The 19,053-nt window shown below is 39.8% G+C and overlaps 1 pseudogene; it reads right to left on the bottom strand.

Moving 5' to 3' along the window:
• Positions 1-579: 579 nt before the first annotated feature.
• Positions 580-2,553, bottom strand: LOC139014056 (neurofilament light polypeptide pseudogene; annotated as a pseudogene).
• Positions 2,554-19,053: the final 16,500 nt, after the last annotated feature.

Raw genomic sequence — 19,053 nt, 5'->3', positions numbered from 1 at the left:
AAGGCATCTAATACATTACATTGTATATGTTGTAAGTAGTAGGAAATACTGTATTGGTAGCAATAATATACACTCTGTGACTTCCCTTCCTGATTTGGGAATGGTTCCCCAGGTCTTTGAATGTTTCTTGACACCCAATGCACTTTTTTTTTTTGTCATTCAGTGTAACTTTATTTACTGTTTATTGCACATGATTTGAGGTCTTTAATTTCTAACCACCAAAGATTCAAAGGACTATTTTTCCCATGAAGTTTAACATTAACATTAGTGAATTCATGTATTCATGTGTTTTTATTGTAAACATCTGAATTATTCACATTGCCATAGACCCTGAACTCATAAGCGTGGACCATGCACAGGCTGGCAGGAAGCCAGGAAGCCACTCTGCAAGCAAACAGATACTCTGAATAAGGAGAAAAGCCATAGCACAACATTTAATGTCCAACCTGAGTCACCTCAGAATGTTACATATATTGAATTCTTAATTCATATAGTACCAGGAACTCAACTGCTTAGTTGGTGATGGGGTTGACCTGGTTTCGGGAGGATTATTCCTGAAATAATTAAGGAAACAGGGGCTCAATCTTTCTCCTTGGTTGCTTGCTCCTCCCCAGCACCTTCATCTTTCTTCTCATCCTCAGCTTCCTGGGCATCTTCTCCATCACCTTCATCTCCTTCTTCCTCCTTTGCGTCCTCAAATTCTTCCTTGGCACCTTCTTTCTCTTCCTCTCCTTCCTCTTCCTCAGCCTCTTCCTTCTTCTTCTCCTCTTCAGCTTCTCCTTCAGAGGGGGGTTCATCCTTAGCTTTCTTGGCTTTTGCAGACTCAATGGTCTCCTCCACCTCGATCTGCTCCTCCTGGACGTGGCTGGTGTACTAAGAAGGGAAGGAGCGAGTGGACATCAAGTAGGAGATGGTCTGTAAACCACTGTAGGCAGATCGGCCAAAGACCTGGGAACTCTGGGAGTAGCTGCTGGCTATGCTTCCCGCGCTGGTTAAACTGAGCCGGGCTCCTCACCTTCCAAGAGTTTCCTGTAAGCTGCAATGTCAATGTCCAAAGCCATCCTCACATTGAGGAGGTCCTGGTATTCTTTTAAATATTGTGCCAATTCACTCTTTGTAGTTCTCAACTCATTTTCTAATTTGTTGATTGTGTCCTGCATGCACTAATGTCGGCATTCTGCTTATCCTCCAGCTCTTGCAGCTGCTTTTCCAGCACTTGCTTCATGCCCCGGCATGCTTCCATCTCCAGGGTCTTGGCCTTGAGCAGGCAGTGGCTCTCAGAACCTCATCCTTGGCAGTGTACACCTCTTTGGTGTTCCTGGCAGCGCTCTCGGTCAGCACGGTGAAGCGGCTCTTGAACCATTCTTCGGCATTCTGCATGTTCTTGGCAGCCAGCTTCTCTTACTGGGCCAGATGTCCTTGAGCTGGGCAAAGAGGTCCGGCTTGGAAAACAGGTCCATCTCCACAGAGATCTGAGCATACTGGATCTGTGCCTGCAGCTCGGCGATCTCCTCTTCACGCACCTTCTTCAGAAAGGCGATTCCATCCGTCAGGCTATTGTTGCGCTTTTCTAGCTCAGCGCCAGCGAGAGCCACCTTGTCTGCACCTTTGCATGCCTCCAGCAACCGGCCCTCAGAGTCCTGGCAGTTCAGAACCTCTTCCTCAGAGTGTGCCTGCAGGTTGCTCCCAGCCCCTCCCGAGGCCGGGTACCTCTTAACGGGGTCCTGAGGCTGCACCCCTGATCCCCCTGCCCTCTCCTTTCAGGGATGGGGCGTGGTGGGGTGAGGTTCAGTCATCTCATTTTTATTAAAATGCTCAACCTTCCCCCGCTCCACCGGTGTCCGCAGGTGACCCGGGGGCAGACAGTGATCCCCCGCCAGAGCTCAGCCACATGGTCTGGGGTGAGACAGCCCCACCAGGCTTTATTAAACTAGAGGCCCAGGGCATGAAATTCGTACATGGGGGGGTGTCTCTCAGCCTGGCCTGAACCCTCTCCAATCTGGGACCCCTCGGGGGATATCCAACTGCCTCTCGCAATCTGGGACCGCTGGCTCCTAACCACTCACCTGCTTGCCTGCCTGATCACCCCTAACCCCTCTGCCTGCCTGCCTGCCTGATCACCCCTAACCCCTCTGCCTGCCTTCCTGATCACCCCTAACTGCCTCTGCCTCACCCCGCACCCAGGACCTAGGATTCCCTCCTCCAGCCTGTCGCAGGCACCCAGGACTTGGGCTTCCCTCCCTCTGGCCAGCCACAGGCACCCAGGACCCAAGCTGGTTTTACCTGGGCCGGCCACAGCAACAGGAGACCTTGGGTGAGTGGCTTTGCCTGGGCAGCAGCCACAGGTGCCCAGAACCGCGGGGCAGGTCGCTTGTGCCTCTCCGGGGCCGCAGGCACAGGCGCAGGCACAGCCACCGGTGCCTGGGACAGCGGGGCAGGCAACTTGTCCTCTCCTGGGCCACAGCCTGGCTGGTTCTCATTCCTCTCCCGCAAGCCCATTTGTGCCTGGCTGGTCCCCATTCCTCTCTCCCCAGTATTGAGTGTCTGAGCCATTACGGTATGACAGCGTGAGGGCGTGATGACCATTTGCATAGTAGCTCTTTATTATATAGGATAATATAATATTTATAATATATTGAGTATAATATATGTTAACTGATATATTGTTTTCTATATTAAATTAAATCATAATATATCATACTATATGTCTTGATAATATAATATCAAGATTTCTTTAACTCATGTTGTGGTAAAGAGCTTCCTGGTAACATGTTTAAAAAAGTACCTTTTGAGACTTTGAGCAGTTCTATTCTAATGTATACATTCTCCTCCCATCAGTCTATTCACTTTCTATATTATACTTTGAGAGATACTTTTAAATAAAGGTGAGCCGAAACCAGTTTGGCCCAGTGGATAGAGCGTCGGCCTGTGGACTGAAAGGTCCCAGGTTCGATTCCGGTCAAGGGCATGTACCTTGGTTGTGGGCATATCCCCAGTAGGAGGTGTGCAGGAGGCAGCTGATCTATGTTTCTCTTTCATCGATGTTTCTAACTCTCTATCTCTCTCCCTTCCTCTCTGTAAAAAATCAATAAAACATAAAAAAAATAATAATAAAGGTGAAAACCAGGAGTTAAGTAACTCATGTTATTTACCTTAATATCTGAGCTTGGACAATCAAGTAGCAGTAAAAACTTTTGTGACCTTGATATAATTGTAATCCAATCACCAGAAGATTAATGTGGCTTTAATAGGAACAAGGAGAACTTTTAAAATAAAGTATGATGTTTATAAGAATCCATGATTATTTTCTTAATGCTTAGAGTGGTATGCCTTTGCAATTTTAAAAAAATATATATTTTTAAGATTTTAATTTAGAAGTTAAAGAATACCAAGTTCAGTTAGTATTTTATAAGATTTTGTAAAGATAAATAGTTTGCATTTTCCTCTACTTTCATGTTAAATATATGTAACTTTAAAAGATGAAAAAATCAAGTATTTTAAAAGTACTTGGTTAACTAAACTTCACTTGTTTTTCCAAAATTATACAAAAATATTCCTGCTTAATGGAAAGCTATTAATTCAGGCTTTGAATAAGAATTATACTATATTTTTTCTGAAATAATTTTAATGAAGAAATAGAAAAAAAATCCTATAAGTTAAAAAAAGAGAGACACAGTTTTTTTCAAACAAATTTTCTTAAACTCCCATCACACTCCCAAGGTCCTCACCACTCCATTGTCTGTGTCCACGGATTATGCATATATGCATACAAGTTCATTGGTTGATCTCTCCCCACCCACCATCCCCTGCCTTCGTTCTGAGGTTCAACAGTTTGTTCATGCTTCTATGTCTCTGAGTCTATTTTTGATCATCAGTTTATTTGGTTTATTAGATTCCACATATGAGTGAGATCATGTGATACTTATCTTTCTCTGACTGGCTTATTTCATTCAGCATAATACTCTCCAGGTCCATCCATGCTGTTGCAAATGGTAAGAGTTTTTTTTCTTTTTTATTCCATTGTATAAATGTACCACAGTTTTTTTTTTTTTAATCCACTTATCTGCTGATGGGCACTTAGGCTGTGTCCAAATCTTAGCTGTTGTAAATTACACTGCTATGAACATAGGGGTGCATATATCCTTTCTGATGAGTATTTTGGGTTTCTTGGGATATATTCAGAGAAGTGGGATGACTGGGTCAAATGGCAGTTTCATTTTTAACTTTTTGAGGAAAATCCATACTATTTTCCACAGTGGCTGCACCAGTCTGCATTCCCACCAGCAGTGCAAGAGGGTTCCCTTTTCTCCACAACCTCACCAACAGTTGTCATTTGTTGATTTGTTGACAACAGCCATTCTGACAGGTGTGAGGTGTCATTTTGATCTGCATCTCTCGGATGATTAATGTCTTTGAGCATTTTTTTTCATATGTCTCTTGGTTTTTCTGTATTACCACTTTGTAGAAGTGTCTATTTAGGTCCTTTGCTCATTTTTAATTGGATTGTTTGTCTTCCTTTTGTTAAGTTGTATATGAGTACCCTATATATTTTGGAAATTAACCCCTTATCAGATGTATCATTGACAAATATGTTCTCCCATGTAGTGGGCTCTCTTGTTAGTTTGTTGATGGCTTCTTTTGCATTGCAAAAGCTTTTTATTTTGATGTATCCCATTTGTTTATGTTCTCCTTAGTTTCCATTGTCTTAGGAGATGTATCAGTAAACATATTGCTATGAGAGATGTCTGAGATTCTGGTGGTTGTGGTTTCTTCTAGGACTTTCATGGTTTCACATCTTACATTTAAGTCTTTTACCCATTTTGAGTTTATTTTTGTGTATGGTGTAAGTTGGTGGGTTGGTGGTCTAGTTTCATTTTTTTGCATGTACCTGTCCAACATTCCCAATACCATTTATTAAAGAGACTCTCTGCTCCAATGTATGCTTTTGCCTCCTTTGTCAAATATTAATTGAGCATAATGGCTTGGATTGATTTCTGGGTTCCTTGTTCTGTTTATTTGGTCTATATGCCTGTTCTTGTGCCAGTACCAGGCAGTTTTGAGAACAGTGGCTTTGTAATATAGATTGATATCTGGTATTGATGGATCCCTCAATCTTTATTCTCCTTTCTCAAGATTCCTGCAACTATTCGGGTCTTTTTTTTTGGTTTCATATAAAGTTTTGGAGTGTTTGTCCTAAGTCTGTGAAATATGCTGTTGGTATTTTAGTAGAAATTGCATTGAATCTGTAGATTGCTTTGGGTAATATGGACATTTTAATGTTGATTCTACCAATCCATGAACATGATATATTCTTCCACTTGTTTACATCTTCCTCTATCTTTTTTTTCAACATCCTGTTGTTTTCAGAGTATAGGTTTTCTACCTCGTTGGTTAAGTTTATTCCTAAGTATCTTTTTTGTTGTTGTTGCAATGCTAAATGGGGTTATCTTTTTAGGTTATTTTTCTGAGAGTTCACTATCGGTGTATAAAAATGCTAGGGACTTTTGGGTGTTAATTTTGTATCCTGCTATGTTTACAAAATCACTTCTTAAGTCTAGTAGTTTTTTTTGATGGAGTCTTTAGAGTTTTCTATGTACAGTATCATGTCATGTGCGAATAATGAGAGTTTTACTTTCTCCTTTTCAATTTGGATGTCCTTTCTTCTTCTTGCCTGATCACTATGTCCGGGACTTCCAGTACTATGTTGAACAAGAGTGGTGAAAGAGGTCATCCCTGTTGCTGTCTAACTATTGGCCCGTAACCTATTTTCTTTTTTTATTTACTTAGCATTTTATTTAGACTTGTAATCTTCATTCTTTCTGGTTCTTTGAATATATGTAAATCTTCTTCTAGCCTCTTACCAGTTTTATAACAAGCAGTGTTTTTTTCAAGCACTTGGAAACCATCTCTTGGAAATGTAAACATTGAAAGGAACAGAATCCCTGTCTCCCAGTCTCTGTGGGAGGGTAGGAGCTTAAACTCAATCAGAAAACACAGATGACCTGGTCACAGAGAAAAACAGTTGCAAACTCAGGAATATCTCTAAGATCTGGACACATCAATAGATGAACTTCCCCCAGAAAGTCCTTTAGTTCCTTTCCATGAGCTTACCTCTTGCTTTTTCTTTTAGCAGATTTGAGTTCAGTCTCTCCTAATGTGATAGTCTTGAATAAAATCTTCCTTGTCTATTTAAAGTTATCTGGTACAACTTTTGCTTTGATATGCTGAATATTTATTGGATACATTTTGTGTCCTTCTAGTTAGTACAGGTGCATTTAACCCACATTTTTTATCACTACATAATATGTAAACCAACTTTTATTTTTCCAACTTTTATTTTTCCTCACTGCCCACTGCCTGGTTCCACAGAAAATGCCACATACTTCAGTAATTCTTCCCTTTGGCAGAGTCCCATTTTTCTTTTTCTTTATTTTTAAAATTATATTCATATGTTTATTTTAAAGATCCTCACCCAAGGTTATGCTTCCATTGTTTTTTAGAGATAGATGAAAAGAGGGAGAGAGAGAAACATCAATGTGAGAGAGAAAAACATTGTTTGGCTGGGCTGACTCCCCCATGTACCCGACTAGGTATAGAAACTGCAATCTAGTATGTGCCATGACCAGGAATCAAACCCACAACCCTTTAGTGAATGTGATGACTTTCCAATCAACTGAGACACCCAGTTCAGACAGGCAGTGTCCATTTTTAGTATCAATCAGCTACATTCATAATAATGCGGCCCTTCCCCCCAATTTGGTGGTATTGAGGGGGAGCAGAGTTTGACACCACAAAACATGTCATTGGGAGGATATTGATTGTTTTAAGTTGGTTATTTTTAAGAAGTTAATGACTCAGTGAGAACTTTTGACCTTTCTCCTCACTGCATAAAAATATTTGGATAGAGGACCTGTTCCAAGAAGAGTGTCATCATCATAGATAAGTGTAGTGTAATATAAACTATAGGAACCAGCAAGGCCCATTTGTACAGAGTCCTTTCTATGACCCATTGCTAAAGATGGCCGAGCAAACATTTGTTTACCAAACATTTGTTTTGCCATCTCCATGTTAATTGCCTTCCTCCCTGTGAAGTTCCAAACCACACATGCCTGGGGTCTCTCTTCTTAGATCAAAATGGCATGTAAACCTTAACTGCCTCTTTTAAACGTTGGTATTTTATCCTATTAATCTGCCTATGTCTATTTTATTATTAGACCCACCAGAAGAACTTAGAAGAGTAGAAGAAAAAATGTTTCTCCACTAGAGTACATATATAATCTTAGTTTTTTTTTTCACTAGTTTTACAAGCCAGCGGGAGAGGCTGTGTTTTGGGCTGTAAGTCTGAAATTCAGGGGGCGTGACTCCGCTTCAGTATCTAGTTTGGCTAGGCTTGACTCCAAACTCTGGATCTGCTCCATTTGCCTCAATATGTGGTCCAGCTCTAATGGCCAGCAATTTCTCAGAGTATTTTTTTTTTTTCATGGCATTGCCAGAAGCTCAAAAAAGACCAAAGCACCATCCAAGTCTTTGCTTACATCACATCCACTAACATCATATCAGCCAAAGCAAGTTGTAGCAAGTCTGAAATAAAGAGGTGGGGAAGGACATTCTGCCTACCAGGAGGCTATAGAAAAGGTGCAAATATATAAGGCAAGGGCGGAAGCCATAAGCTGCTGCCTAGAAAATTGCATTAGTGTTTTCACTACATATAGTCCACTGTTCAAACCTTCAGAATAATAATTGGAGTAAATAAACAACAATAGTTGATTTAATGTTTGATGTGCTACAGTGAGGTGAAGCTGAAGAACTATCAGCATCATAGGAAGAGGGAGTTGGGAAGGGCTCATTTTAGGAGTGAGGCATTGCTGAGTGGTTCTGAGGAGGGTTGAAGTAATAGAAGACAGCTTTAGAGTAGATCAGCGGTTCTCAACCTGTGGGTCGCGACCCCTTTGGGGGTCGAATGACCCTTTCACAGGGGTCACCTAAGACCATCGGAAAACACATATTTTCGATGGTCTTAGGAACCGAGACACCGCTCCTCTATCCTTCTCCAGGCAGGTCCTCCCACATGCAGGTACGGCCACATATGAGTACCCGGTGTGATGACATCATCACACCAACCCCATCACATACACCCTGTACAAATACAGGTGTATGTGACAGGGTTGGCACCATAATGTACTTATGCGGACTAGTCACACATGAGTAGAGAGCAGCTTCTGTGTAGAAAGCAGCTGCTGTGTTGAAAGCAGAAGTATTGGAGGTAAAACGACACTTCATGAATTATAATTACTGGGTAAATGTAAAATCAGGTACTGTAAAATCATCAACTACTGTAAAAAAAAAAATCTGTACCATGGAAACTTAATCTGGATGCTGATCAGTCTTTTTATATTCAGCTGTGGTTGATGTGAAAACTGCCCCCTTGTGATAGTAACAGGTATGTAAAAACAACAACACAGAGAATGGTAAATCATAGGAAACTTTAATGAACTGTATTGACTGAACTATGCCATGTATCATCTTTTGTATTATTAAAGCTATTGTTACATATTATTTTCATTAGCAAACCATCCCATGACAATGGATCGTGTAGAGAAGAACATTAAGAAAAGAAAATATAGTGAGGATTTTTTACAGTATAGTTTTAACTCAATAATTACAGCAGGAATTGAGAAACCGCAATGTGTTATTTGTTGTAAAGTTCTATCAGCCGAATCTATGAAGCCGAACAAACTAAAAAGCCATTTTGATAGCAAGCATCCGAGCTTTGCCAGCAAGGATACCAACTATTTTAGAAGCAAAGCTGATGGACTCAAGAAAGCCAGACTTGACATTGGTGGCAAGTACCACAAACAAAATGTAGTAGCTGTTGAAGCTTCATATTGGTGGCACTCAGAATCACCAGAGCTATGAAACCTCACACCATTGCTGAGGATTTACTGTTGCCAGCGGCCAAAGACATTGTTCAAGTTATGATCGGAGACAAATTTGTTACGAAATTGAGTACAATCTCCTTATCTAGCAACACTGTCCGCAGAAGAATAGATGACATGTCTGCTGATATTCTTGATCAGGTAATCCAGGAAATTAAATCTGCTCCACTTCCAATATTTAGTATCCAGCTTGATGAATCTACAGACGTTGCAAACTGTACACAGTTACTGGTTTACCTGAGGTATATTAATGATGGCGACTTTAAAGATGAGTTTCTCTTTTGCAAACCTCTTGAAATGACAACTACTGCACGTGATATATTTGACACAGTTGGTTCATTTCTGAAAGAGCATTATATCTCTTGGGAAAAGGTTTGTGGTGTTTGCACAGATGGTGCTCCAGCTATGCTAGGATGTCGATCTGGATTTCAACGTTTGGTACTGAATGAGTCACCAAAAGTCATCAGAACTCACTGTATGATTCATCGGCAAATATTAGCAACGAAGATGCTGCCACAAGAGTTACAAGAAGTAATGAAAAGCGTCATAAGTTGTGTCAATTTTGTAAAGATGAGCACTTTAAACAGTCAACTGTTTTTGCAACTGTGCAACGAGTTGGATGCGCCAAACAATGCTCTGCTATTTCACACTGAATTGAGATGGTTGTCGAGAGGAAAAATTTTAAAACGTGGTTTTGAGCTTCGTGATGAACTCAAAACATTTTTTAATCAGAAAGCAAGACCTCAGTTCGAAGCACTTTTCAGTGATAAAAGTGAACTGCAGAAAATAGCTTACTTGGTTGACATCTTTGCCATCTTGAATGAGTTAAATTTATCACTGCAAGGATCAAATGCAACATGCCTCGATTTGTCTGAAAAGATCCAATCATTCCAAATGAAACTTCAGCTTTGGCAAAAAAAAAAAATTGGATGAAAATAAAATTTATATGTTGCCTACCTTATCTGCTTTCTTTGAGGAACATGACATTGAACCAGACAAAAGGATTATGATGATAATTTCTGTGAAAGAACACTTGCACATGCTTGCAGATGAAATTTCATCGTACTTTCCAAATCTACCTGACACCCCATTTGTACTTTCCAGAAGCCCATTCACAGTCAAAGTTGAAGATGTTCCTGAGACAGCACAAGAGGAGTTCATTGAACTTATTAACAACAATGCAGCAAGAACTGATTTCTCTACAATGCCAGTTACAAAATTCTGGATCAAGTGTTTGCAGTCATATCCTGTTCTGTCTGAGACTGTGTTGTGTCTTCTTCCATTTCCAACAACATATCTTTGTGAAACAGGGTTTTCCAGCTTGTTGCTTATCAAGTCTAAATACAGAAGTAGACTTGTTGTGGAAGATGATCTTCGTTGTCCTCTTGCAAAGAAGCAATCTCAACCTTCGCACTGACGTTGGCTTTTTACGCATACTGTCGCAAAATGTAGCAATGTAGTTTATTGTTATTATATTAAGACTGTTACCCTTACTACACCATGCTTCAAGACAAAATTTCATTTATTTGTAATTAGAAATAAATATTTCACAATATATAATTACATATTGTTTTTGTGATTAATCACTATGTTTTAATTATATTCAATTTGTAACAATGAAAATACATCCTGCATATTAGGTATTTACATTATGATTCATAACAGTAGCAAAATTACAGTTATGAAGTAGCAATGAAAATAATTTTATGGTTGGGGGTCACCACAACATGAGGAACTGTATTAAAGGGTCGCAGCATTAGGAAGGTTGAGAACCACTGGAGTAGATGCAGATAACAGAAAGGAGCATGTGAGAGATAGCATATCTGGGTAATTTTTAATTTGGTAGTGAGTACAGCAGGGTTAGAATTTTCATTGATAAATGTAGTCACTCATGTGACCTGGAAGCAGAGGGAATATATTTAGTTGATTTCATAATTCCAATGAGTTTTAAGAGACAGTTCCACTGTCTCTTAAGAAGCTTGTGCTTCTGAAGATAAGTTTGAAAGATTCAGAAAGCAGATAGAGTGCTGTTTCTATACTGATCACCAAAGGTCTTTCAGGTTGTCTGCCCTGCCTCCATCCTTTCTTGTGAGCACCAGGTGAAAACTCACAGAGGTGGTAAGTGAGGACATCTTTTGTGCCCGGGACTCCAGGTGCCTCTAAACTGTTATTGTAGGCCACATTAAGCCTTTAAGTGTCCATTAAACCCTTACTTGCTTTTCCCCACTTTTATTGCTCTCATCTTTCTCCCATACTATGCTAAAGGTGAGACAGTTTCTCCTAGGAAGGGCTTATTTAACCTTTCAAATTTCAGTTTATTTGGTTGCCTTGAAACTTCAGCTCTCTAAGAAACTAAAAAATAGTTATGATTTTGGAGGTTGCATAGATTTTTCTAATTTAAAATCACATTCTCTTGTGATTTTCTATACCCTAAACCAGTGATGGCGAACCTATGACATGCATGTCAGAGGTGACACACGAACTCATCTTTTTGGTTGATTTTTCTTTGTTAAATGGCATTTAAATATATAAAATAAATATCAAAAATATAAGTCTTTGTTTTACTATGGTTGCAAATATCAAAAAATTTCTATATGTGACACAGCACCAGAGTTAAGTTAGGGTTTTTCAAAATGCTGACACACCGAGCTCAAAAGGTTCGCCATCACTGCCCTAAACCTCTAACTTATAAGGTATTATTTTTAGAAAAATGAATGATTTAACATTAAACATATTATCCTGAGCATAATACAATGAGTTGATTAATTTTTTGTTTAAAAATGAGAAATATGAATGTCAATGAAACCTGGGGTGTGGGGAGCAGCTCTCCCCCTTGCCGGTTCTTGCCTCACGAAGTTTGAAGAATAAAATTTGTGGACTAAAAGGACTTGTTAGTAAAAGAGTGGAAATTTATTGGAAGCAAATACAGACTCCCATGTAGGGAGGGTTTACAAGGGGGTAACCTATTAAGCTCCTTTTTTCTAAGGTTGATAAATGCTGTAGTTCTTTGTCTCCCTTCTAATTGGACCCCTTCCCCATTTTATGACCCTGTGCTTTTCTAATTGGTCAGTCTGCAGAATATCAGCTTCCAAGTTCTAAACCCACATGGTTCCTCTCTTTCTCCCCCCCCTTAACTTGCAACATTCCTCTATCTCCTGTGAACATATTTCCCACTTTCCAGCATCTGTAGACATTTCTCTATCCTCTGTGAAAGTATGTTTCCTTTTTCCCATACTCTGTGACTCTTCCTTATCCTCTGTGAATGGATGCCTTCCTCCCCTGTATCCTGTGGCACCTTTCTATCCTCTGTGAATGTGTGCCTTCTGGCACCTCCAACCCCTCACCGATGCATTCCTTCCCCATGGGCCTTCTTTATTCCTAAGACTCCCTAAACCTGCCTATTTTATCCCTAAAATTCCTTTCATCAGGAAGGTTAAGTAATTTGCTTCAGGTCAAGCCAATATCATTTGCTATGGTGAGAATGGAAATCTTGCTGCAATGTCTGTATAAAAAGCCTAAAACCATGCTGGCCCAGAAGATCTTTCCAGGCCCTGATAACTCCTTTCATTTTTCAAGCTGATGTTTCCCTCATTGCTTTCTCCATATTGTTCTTTATACCACACAACTATATCCAAATTTTAAATTTTTACATGTATTAAATGTGTTTATATTGCAATTTTGCATTCCTTTTCTTAAAGAGGGTCCCCAAAATTGGTTAAGTATCAAGCTTCACAAAACTTTGATTCACTTTGTCTATGGGTGCTAATTGGAAATTAATCTGAACTTTAAATTGTAAATACTCATGCAATTCCTATAATATAACTATAGCAAAAGTATATTCAATAGCACATGCATACATGAAATAAGGGACTAGTTACGACAGTGGTCGGCAAACTCATTAGTCAACAGAGCCAAATATCAACAGTACAACGATTGAAATTTCTTTGAGAGCCAAATTTTTTAAACTTAAACTGTATAGGTAGGTACATTCAACTTTAAATTCAACTTTAAATTCAAAGTTTTCATCTTCCATTTTTCTTTGAGTCTTCTTTGTAGCCATAGGCCACAAAGTTTCAATCGCACTGTAAGTGCATGCCCGCACATGGTATTTTGTGGAAGAGCCACACTCAAAGGGCCAAAGAGCCGCATGTGGCTCGCGAGCTGCGGTTTGCCCACCACTGAGTTAGGAGGAGTAATGATAACATATATTTTAGATATTTAATTTAGAAGAAAACGTCTTTCCATTTTAAAGGGCACACTAATTTACAGCTGGAAAGTGGGATCACTGAAGCACAAAAACATTTTGACATCAAAATATGTCTTGTATTTTTTTTTAACTATGATGGAATTGTGTTTTAAATGATGGATCTTTTAATACTTATAGTCAAATTTACTCAATGGAGCAGTCACGGCACAGTACAAAAATGTCAAGTATGTCACTATAGATGTTATGAGACCATTTTGTAAAAGAGGAATTGAAGTAAAGTGATCTATCTTGGATCTCCATTTCAGCCAGGTAATGCTATTATAGTCTTGTCTCTTTATAATAGGGGTGCTTTCTCTAAATGAAAAATAGCATCACAAAGAAGTAACAGGTTCAGCATGATTCCTACCCCATTCTATGTGTTTAATGATGCTTGTAGGAAAGCTTACTTACTCTGACAAGATACTTCCTTCAGCATCCTTGAGTTGAGCAGAATAAAAATGATGCGAAAATCATGTCCGCTATTCATTTAGGTGAAGATCATGCCCTAAGTGGTTGCTTTTTATGTGACATATAAAATATATATATATTTGTGTTATAATTTCCATAAAAAGTGCATGCACCCAGAAAGGTAATAAAGTAATTTTTTCACAATCACAAATTAAATTTAAGCTCTAAGTAGACAACTCTTTTATCTCAAATTCACATTTCCACGATTCCCTTAGGTTGATGTATCAATAACATTAAACCATCAGGTACTAAGAAATATCTAAAATGTCCTTACAAAATGGTAAAGACCTTGTACTTTTTGTCCCTGTGGATTTATTAACTTAATAATTTTAACAGGAAAGTGAGGGACTTAGCTATAAAAACATAAGCATCATTATCATTGTGAAGAAAATTGTCTTTGTGTCCAAAGTGTAGTACTTTATTATTATCCTATATAATAAAAGCCCAGTAACTGCTATGGTGTAACTACCAGAACAACCAATGACCAGACGACCAGCCAGTAACTATGACGAGCACTGACCCAGACCTTGCTGTAGGCACCCTGACAGCCCCAAATCCCATTCACCCACACTCTAAACACTGACAGCAGGGAAGAGGGATCCCCATTCCCCCTGGAATCACCCATTGGTCAGCTTGCTGTTGGTGCCCTGACAGCCCCTAATCCCGTTCACCTGCACTCCAGACCCTGACAGCAGGGAGGCAGGAGCCCCATTCCGCACAGAATCGGCCTTTGGTCAGCTTGCTGTCTGCACCCTGACAGCCCCGAATCCTGTTCACCTTTACCCCGAACCCTGACAGCAGGAAGGAGGGAGCCCCATTTCTGGAGGAATCAGCCTTAGTCAGCAGATCAGAAGATTCTGCTCATAGTGAATGATTACTAAACTTGGAGATGGCAAACTTGATAGCAGTTTTCATTTAGGAATGGGTATTATTGAAATCTCCCATGAAATGATTTGTAATGGATCTATTATTAAAGCTACTTTTGGAAATACTGTATCTACACTAATAAAAGGGAAACATGCAAATTGACTGTCCCTCTGCTATGCCCACCAGCCAATCAGGGTGAGTATGCAAATTAACCCAACAAAGATGGTGGCTGCCACAGAGCTGGAGGCTTGGGTTGCCCCTGGTGACAGAGGAAGCCAAGCTTCCCACCCACCCTGGCCGCCACTGAAGGAGTGGCTGGGGGCCTGGGTCACCGGGGGCATGGCCAGCCTAAAAATGGCCTTCAGCCCCTCACCCAGGCTGGCCACATCCCCAAGGAGTAAAAGTCCCCACTCGGGGAGCCAAGCCAGCCTGAAAACAGCCATCATCCCCTCACCCAGGCTGGCCAGGCACCCCAGCAGGAACCCCCACCCTGAAGGGGGTGTGGCCAGCTTGAAAATAGCCCTCAGCCCCTCACCTAGGCTGGCACGCCCCCCCCCCCAGCAGGGACCCTCACCCCATGGGGGCATGGCCAGCCTGCAAACCACCACAGGCCCCTCACCCAGGCTGCCCCATGCCTCAAGGGAACCCCCACCCTGATCTGGGACACCCTTCAGGGCAAATCAGCCAGCCCCCACCCGTGCACCAGGCCTCTATACTAATTAAAGGGTAATATGCTAATTAGACTGGGAGACCTTCCAGACATTCTTCTGGACAAAGCCATGGTGGCAGGACCGAGGTAGAGGCGGTTAGAGGCCAAGAGGGGACGGCAGTTGTCGGTGATCAGGCCAGTGGAGGGGGCCGTTGTTGGTGAGAAGACCAGCAGGGGGGCCAGTTGGGAGCAAGCAGGCCATTAGTGGGGGTCGGTTGAGAGTGATCAGGACTGTGGGGGGGGGGGGGCAGTTTGGAGTGAGCAAGCCAGCAGGGGTGCAGTTGGGGGTGAGCAGGCCAGCAGGTAGACTGGTTAGGGCCAATCAGGCAGGCAGGCAGGTGAACGGTTAGGAGCCAGCAGTCCCAGATGATGAGAGGGATGTCCGACTGCTGGTTTAGGCCCAATCCCTGTAAACCGGCAGTAAGACATCCTTCCAGGGGTCCCAGATTGAAGAGGGTGCAGGCTGTGCTGAGGGACACCCCCCCCCATGCACGAATTTCGTGCACTGGGCCACTAGTCTATAGATAATATTAAAATATTTCTAAACGTGCAATTCTTTGTCCTAAAAATGAGCACGTTCATAAAGTAAATGAAGAAATTTTGGATATAATTGATGGAGATTTTCACACATATTTGAGTGATGATTCCATCAATTCAATAGATGATGCTGAAAAGGAAAATTTTCCCATTGAATTTCTTAATAGTATTACACCTTTGAGAATGCCATGTCATAAATTAAAATTGAAAGTAGGTGCAATCATCATGCTACTGAGAAATCGTATTAGTAAATGGGGTCTTTGTAATAGTACTAGATTTATTATCAAAAGATTTCAACCTAAGATAATTGAAGCTGAAGTATTAACAGGATCTGCCGAAGGAGAGGTTGTTCTGATTCCAAGAATTGATTTGCCCCCATCTGACACTGGCATCCCATTTAAATTAATTTGAAGACAGTTTCCCATGATGCCAGCATTTGCGATGACTATTAATAAATAACATGGCTCGGGCAGCCATGGGCTTAGGCAGCTGTGAGCCCTGGTGGCTGGCTGCGAGGCCCGGGGCTCAGGCCTTGCAGCTGCTGCAGCTGGCAGTGGCAGCAGCAGCGGGGTGATGGGGGCGGCGCCTTCCCCTGATCAGCCTGGTCATCTCCTACAGAGGGAGGCCAGACTGAGGCTTAGGCCCGCTTCCCATCAGTAGGGCATCCCCTGAGGGCTCCTGGACTGTGAGAGGGGGCAGGCTGGGCTGAAGGACCTCACCCCCCAGTGCACAAATTTCTGTGCACCGGGCCTCTAGTAATAAAATAAAATAGAATGGATAGTATTATTCCTTGTGAATAATTATTCACCATATATCATTATACACAGCTAGACAGTGATACATTTTCAATAACTGATAGAATAGTGTTTTAAAATTTAGTCCTGACTTATTCAATAGGAATGAAATAAATAAAAGTAATAATATAAATAAATAAATAAATAAATAAATAAATAAATAACAAAGACAAACTGTAGACAGAGTAGGAATATTCATACCTGAACCCTTTTTCAGACATGGTCAGTTATATGTTGCCTTCTCTTGAGTTCAAAGAGCATGTGACATTAAAGTTAAAGTTGTAAATACTTCATCTCAAGGGAAATTAGTCAAACACTCTGAAAGGGTTTTTACTCTTAATGTGGTACACAGGGAGATATTAGAATAAGTTTAATCAATTTATCAGTCATTCTTTGTATCAATGTTGTTTTATATCATGTTTTTGTTGTTTTTATATCATGTTTTTATTGTTTTATATCATATCTTTGTTGTTGTTATATTATGTTGTTATTGTTTATTTATTAATAAATTTATATATTATTTTCATATACATTTTACTACTTTTCTTTAATCTCTGACACTGCTATTATAGAGAAAGAGTGAATAGTAATATTAAAATATTTCTTCTAATTAATTCCCTTTCAATGTGCATGAATTCATGCACTGAGCTGCTAGTAATGATAATAGTAGCAATTTATACTGTGTGATTCATAATAGAATTGGACACTTCAATAAATGTATGCTCATTAATAAGCTTTTATTAAGAATCTAGACAAAACTACCTTGTAAAAACCAGTAATTTTTTCTTTTTATCAATAAATACTATAAATATGGAGATATTATGTTCCTCAACAAATTTGCACTCACTAATTATTGCATCAGTTGATTACTGTTGCTGGATTAATTATCTCAATGTTAGTTAACAATTTCTGATGAACTAATTCCACATTACTTCTACATTCATTTAGTTTGCATTCTATTTTCTTCCTCTCTCTCTTTCTTCCTCTATTTATTTACATTTTTATGAATCCATAAATTCCTATTTTGTTCACTGTCTCATTGTGTTAATTCATCATCAACACTATTTAGGGACATTTGAATAAAGAATATTATCTTAATATGATTGCTACAAATTTGAGCAATAGACATCTCATTTTTTTTTTAAAGACTTATATTCTTTTTTTGAACATTTTCTTACTTTTTGGTAAAAGATTTTCCAGGCTTCCTCATACTTTCCCTGCCAGAGACCTGTGATCAGCCATTTCTCTGAGGAACCTTGGCTCACTTAAATAAGGAATAATATTTGAATGCCAATCCTTGAAGCGAGATATGCTAATTCTTAGTAAGTGGCATTACATAGCATAATTCAGAAAGCATTTTTTTAATTGAAAGTTCATGCAGATACCACATTAAACCCAGCACCACGTAATGTTTTTCTTTTCTTCCCACATTTCACATTTACATTACACTTCTACAATGAAAACTTTATGTCCCCAATATAATATATTTACTTATTTTCCCTAGGAAGTTTTTATATAGTTTACTTCTTGCATCACACAAATTCATATTTGCTCTTTTATTATATTTAGATCTCATGTTATAATAGAGTGCTTCCATGGTAATGGAATCAAATGCTCACTGCAAACCCAAAAGGGAAGTAAAAGTACAAGTAATCACCTTAAAAAGTGTTAACCTCAATTTACAAAAAAAAAAAATCACAAACAATCAACAGTAAAAAAACTTAAGACAGGAGACTTGGTAGTAATAGCTCATGTCCCTGCAATTGCTTCCAAAGCCATAATTGATATTTGACACCTTATTCCTCCACTATCCTTCCAGTTTTTCTCATCTTTGGTTACAGATTTGACTTATTTGTCTGATAGTAGAAGATGACTTCATCCTAGAATGACTTTACCCCTTAGATTATGGAAGACTCAATATGCGCTCTGCTACCAGTAGATTGGACATTCATAGTGGCAATAGTTAGATAATTTTTGAAGATACCTAATCTATATTTTTAGTTCCACATCACATGCCCACATCCAGAGGCTAAGAAGAGAATGTTGTTTATATCCAAAAGATGAAAGACATCATCTACCTGATCTTTGAGAACTTATATTGGCTTCCTGTAACTGTTGTAATAAATTACCACAAACTTCGCAGCTTAAAACAAGGAAAATTTATCCTCTCACAGTTCTGGAGGCCAGCTGTTATTGGGTAGAATTCTTCCTTGCCTCTTTCTGCTTCTAGTGGCTGTTGGCTTTCCTTGGCTTCCTTAGCATGGGGCCACAGCATTCAAATCTTCACATCACCACAACTCTTCTTCTATGTGTCTCCTCTGTGTGTCTTCCATAAGGACAATTGTCATTGGATTCAGGGCTGATCTATGCAGAATTATCTTATTATCTCAACATTCTTAATTTATTTTTACCTGAGAATGCTGTTTTTCCCAAATAAGGCAATGTTTGCAGGTTCCAGGGATTTGAGATGGACCTGTTTTGGGGGCCACCATTGAA

Source organism: Myotis yumanensis, unplaced genomic scaffold, assembly GCF_028538775.1.
Source record: "Myotis yumanensis isolate MYYU_CA2020_CCGP unplaced genomic scaffold, mMyoYum1.0.hap1 SCAF_1, whole genome shotgun sequence".
Taxonomy (NCBI): domain Eukaryota; kingdom Metazoa; phylum Chordata; class Mammalia; order Chiroptera; family Vespertilionidae; genus Myotis; species Myotis yumanensis.
The sequence above is the reverse complement of the archived record's forward strand: the minus strand, read 5'-3'. Positions and strand labels throughout refer to the sequence as shown.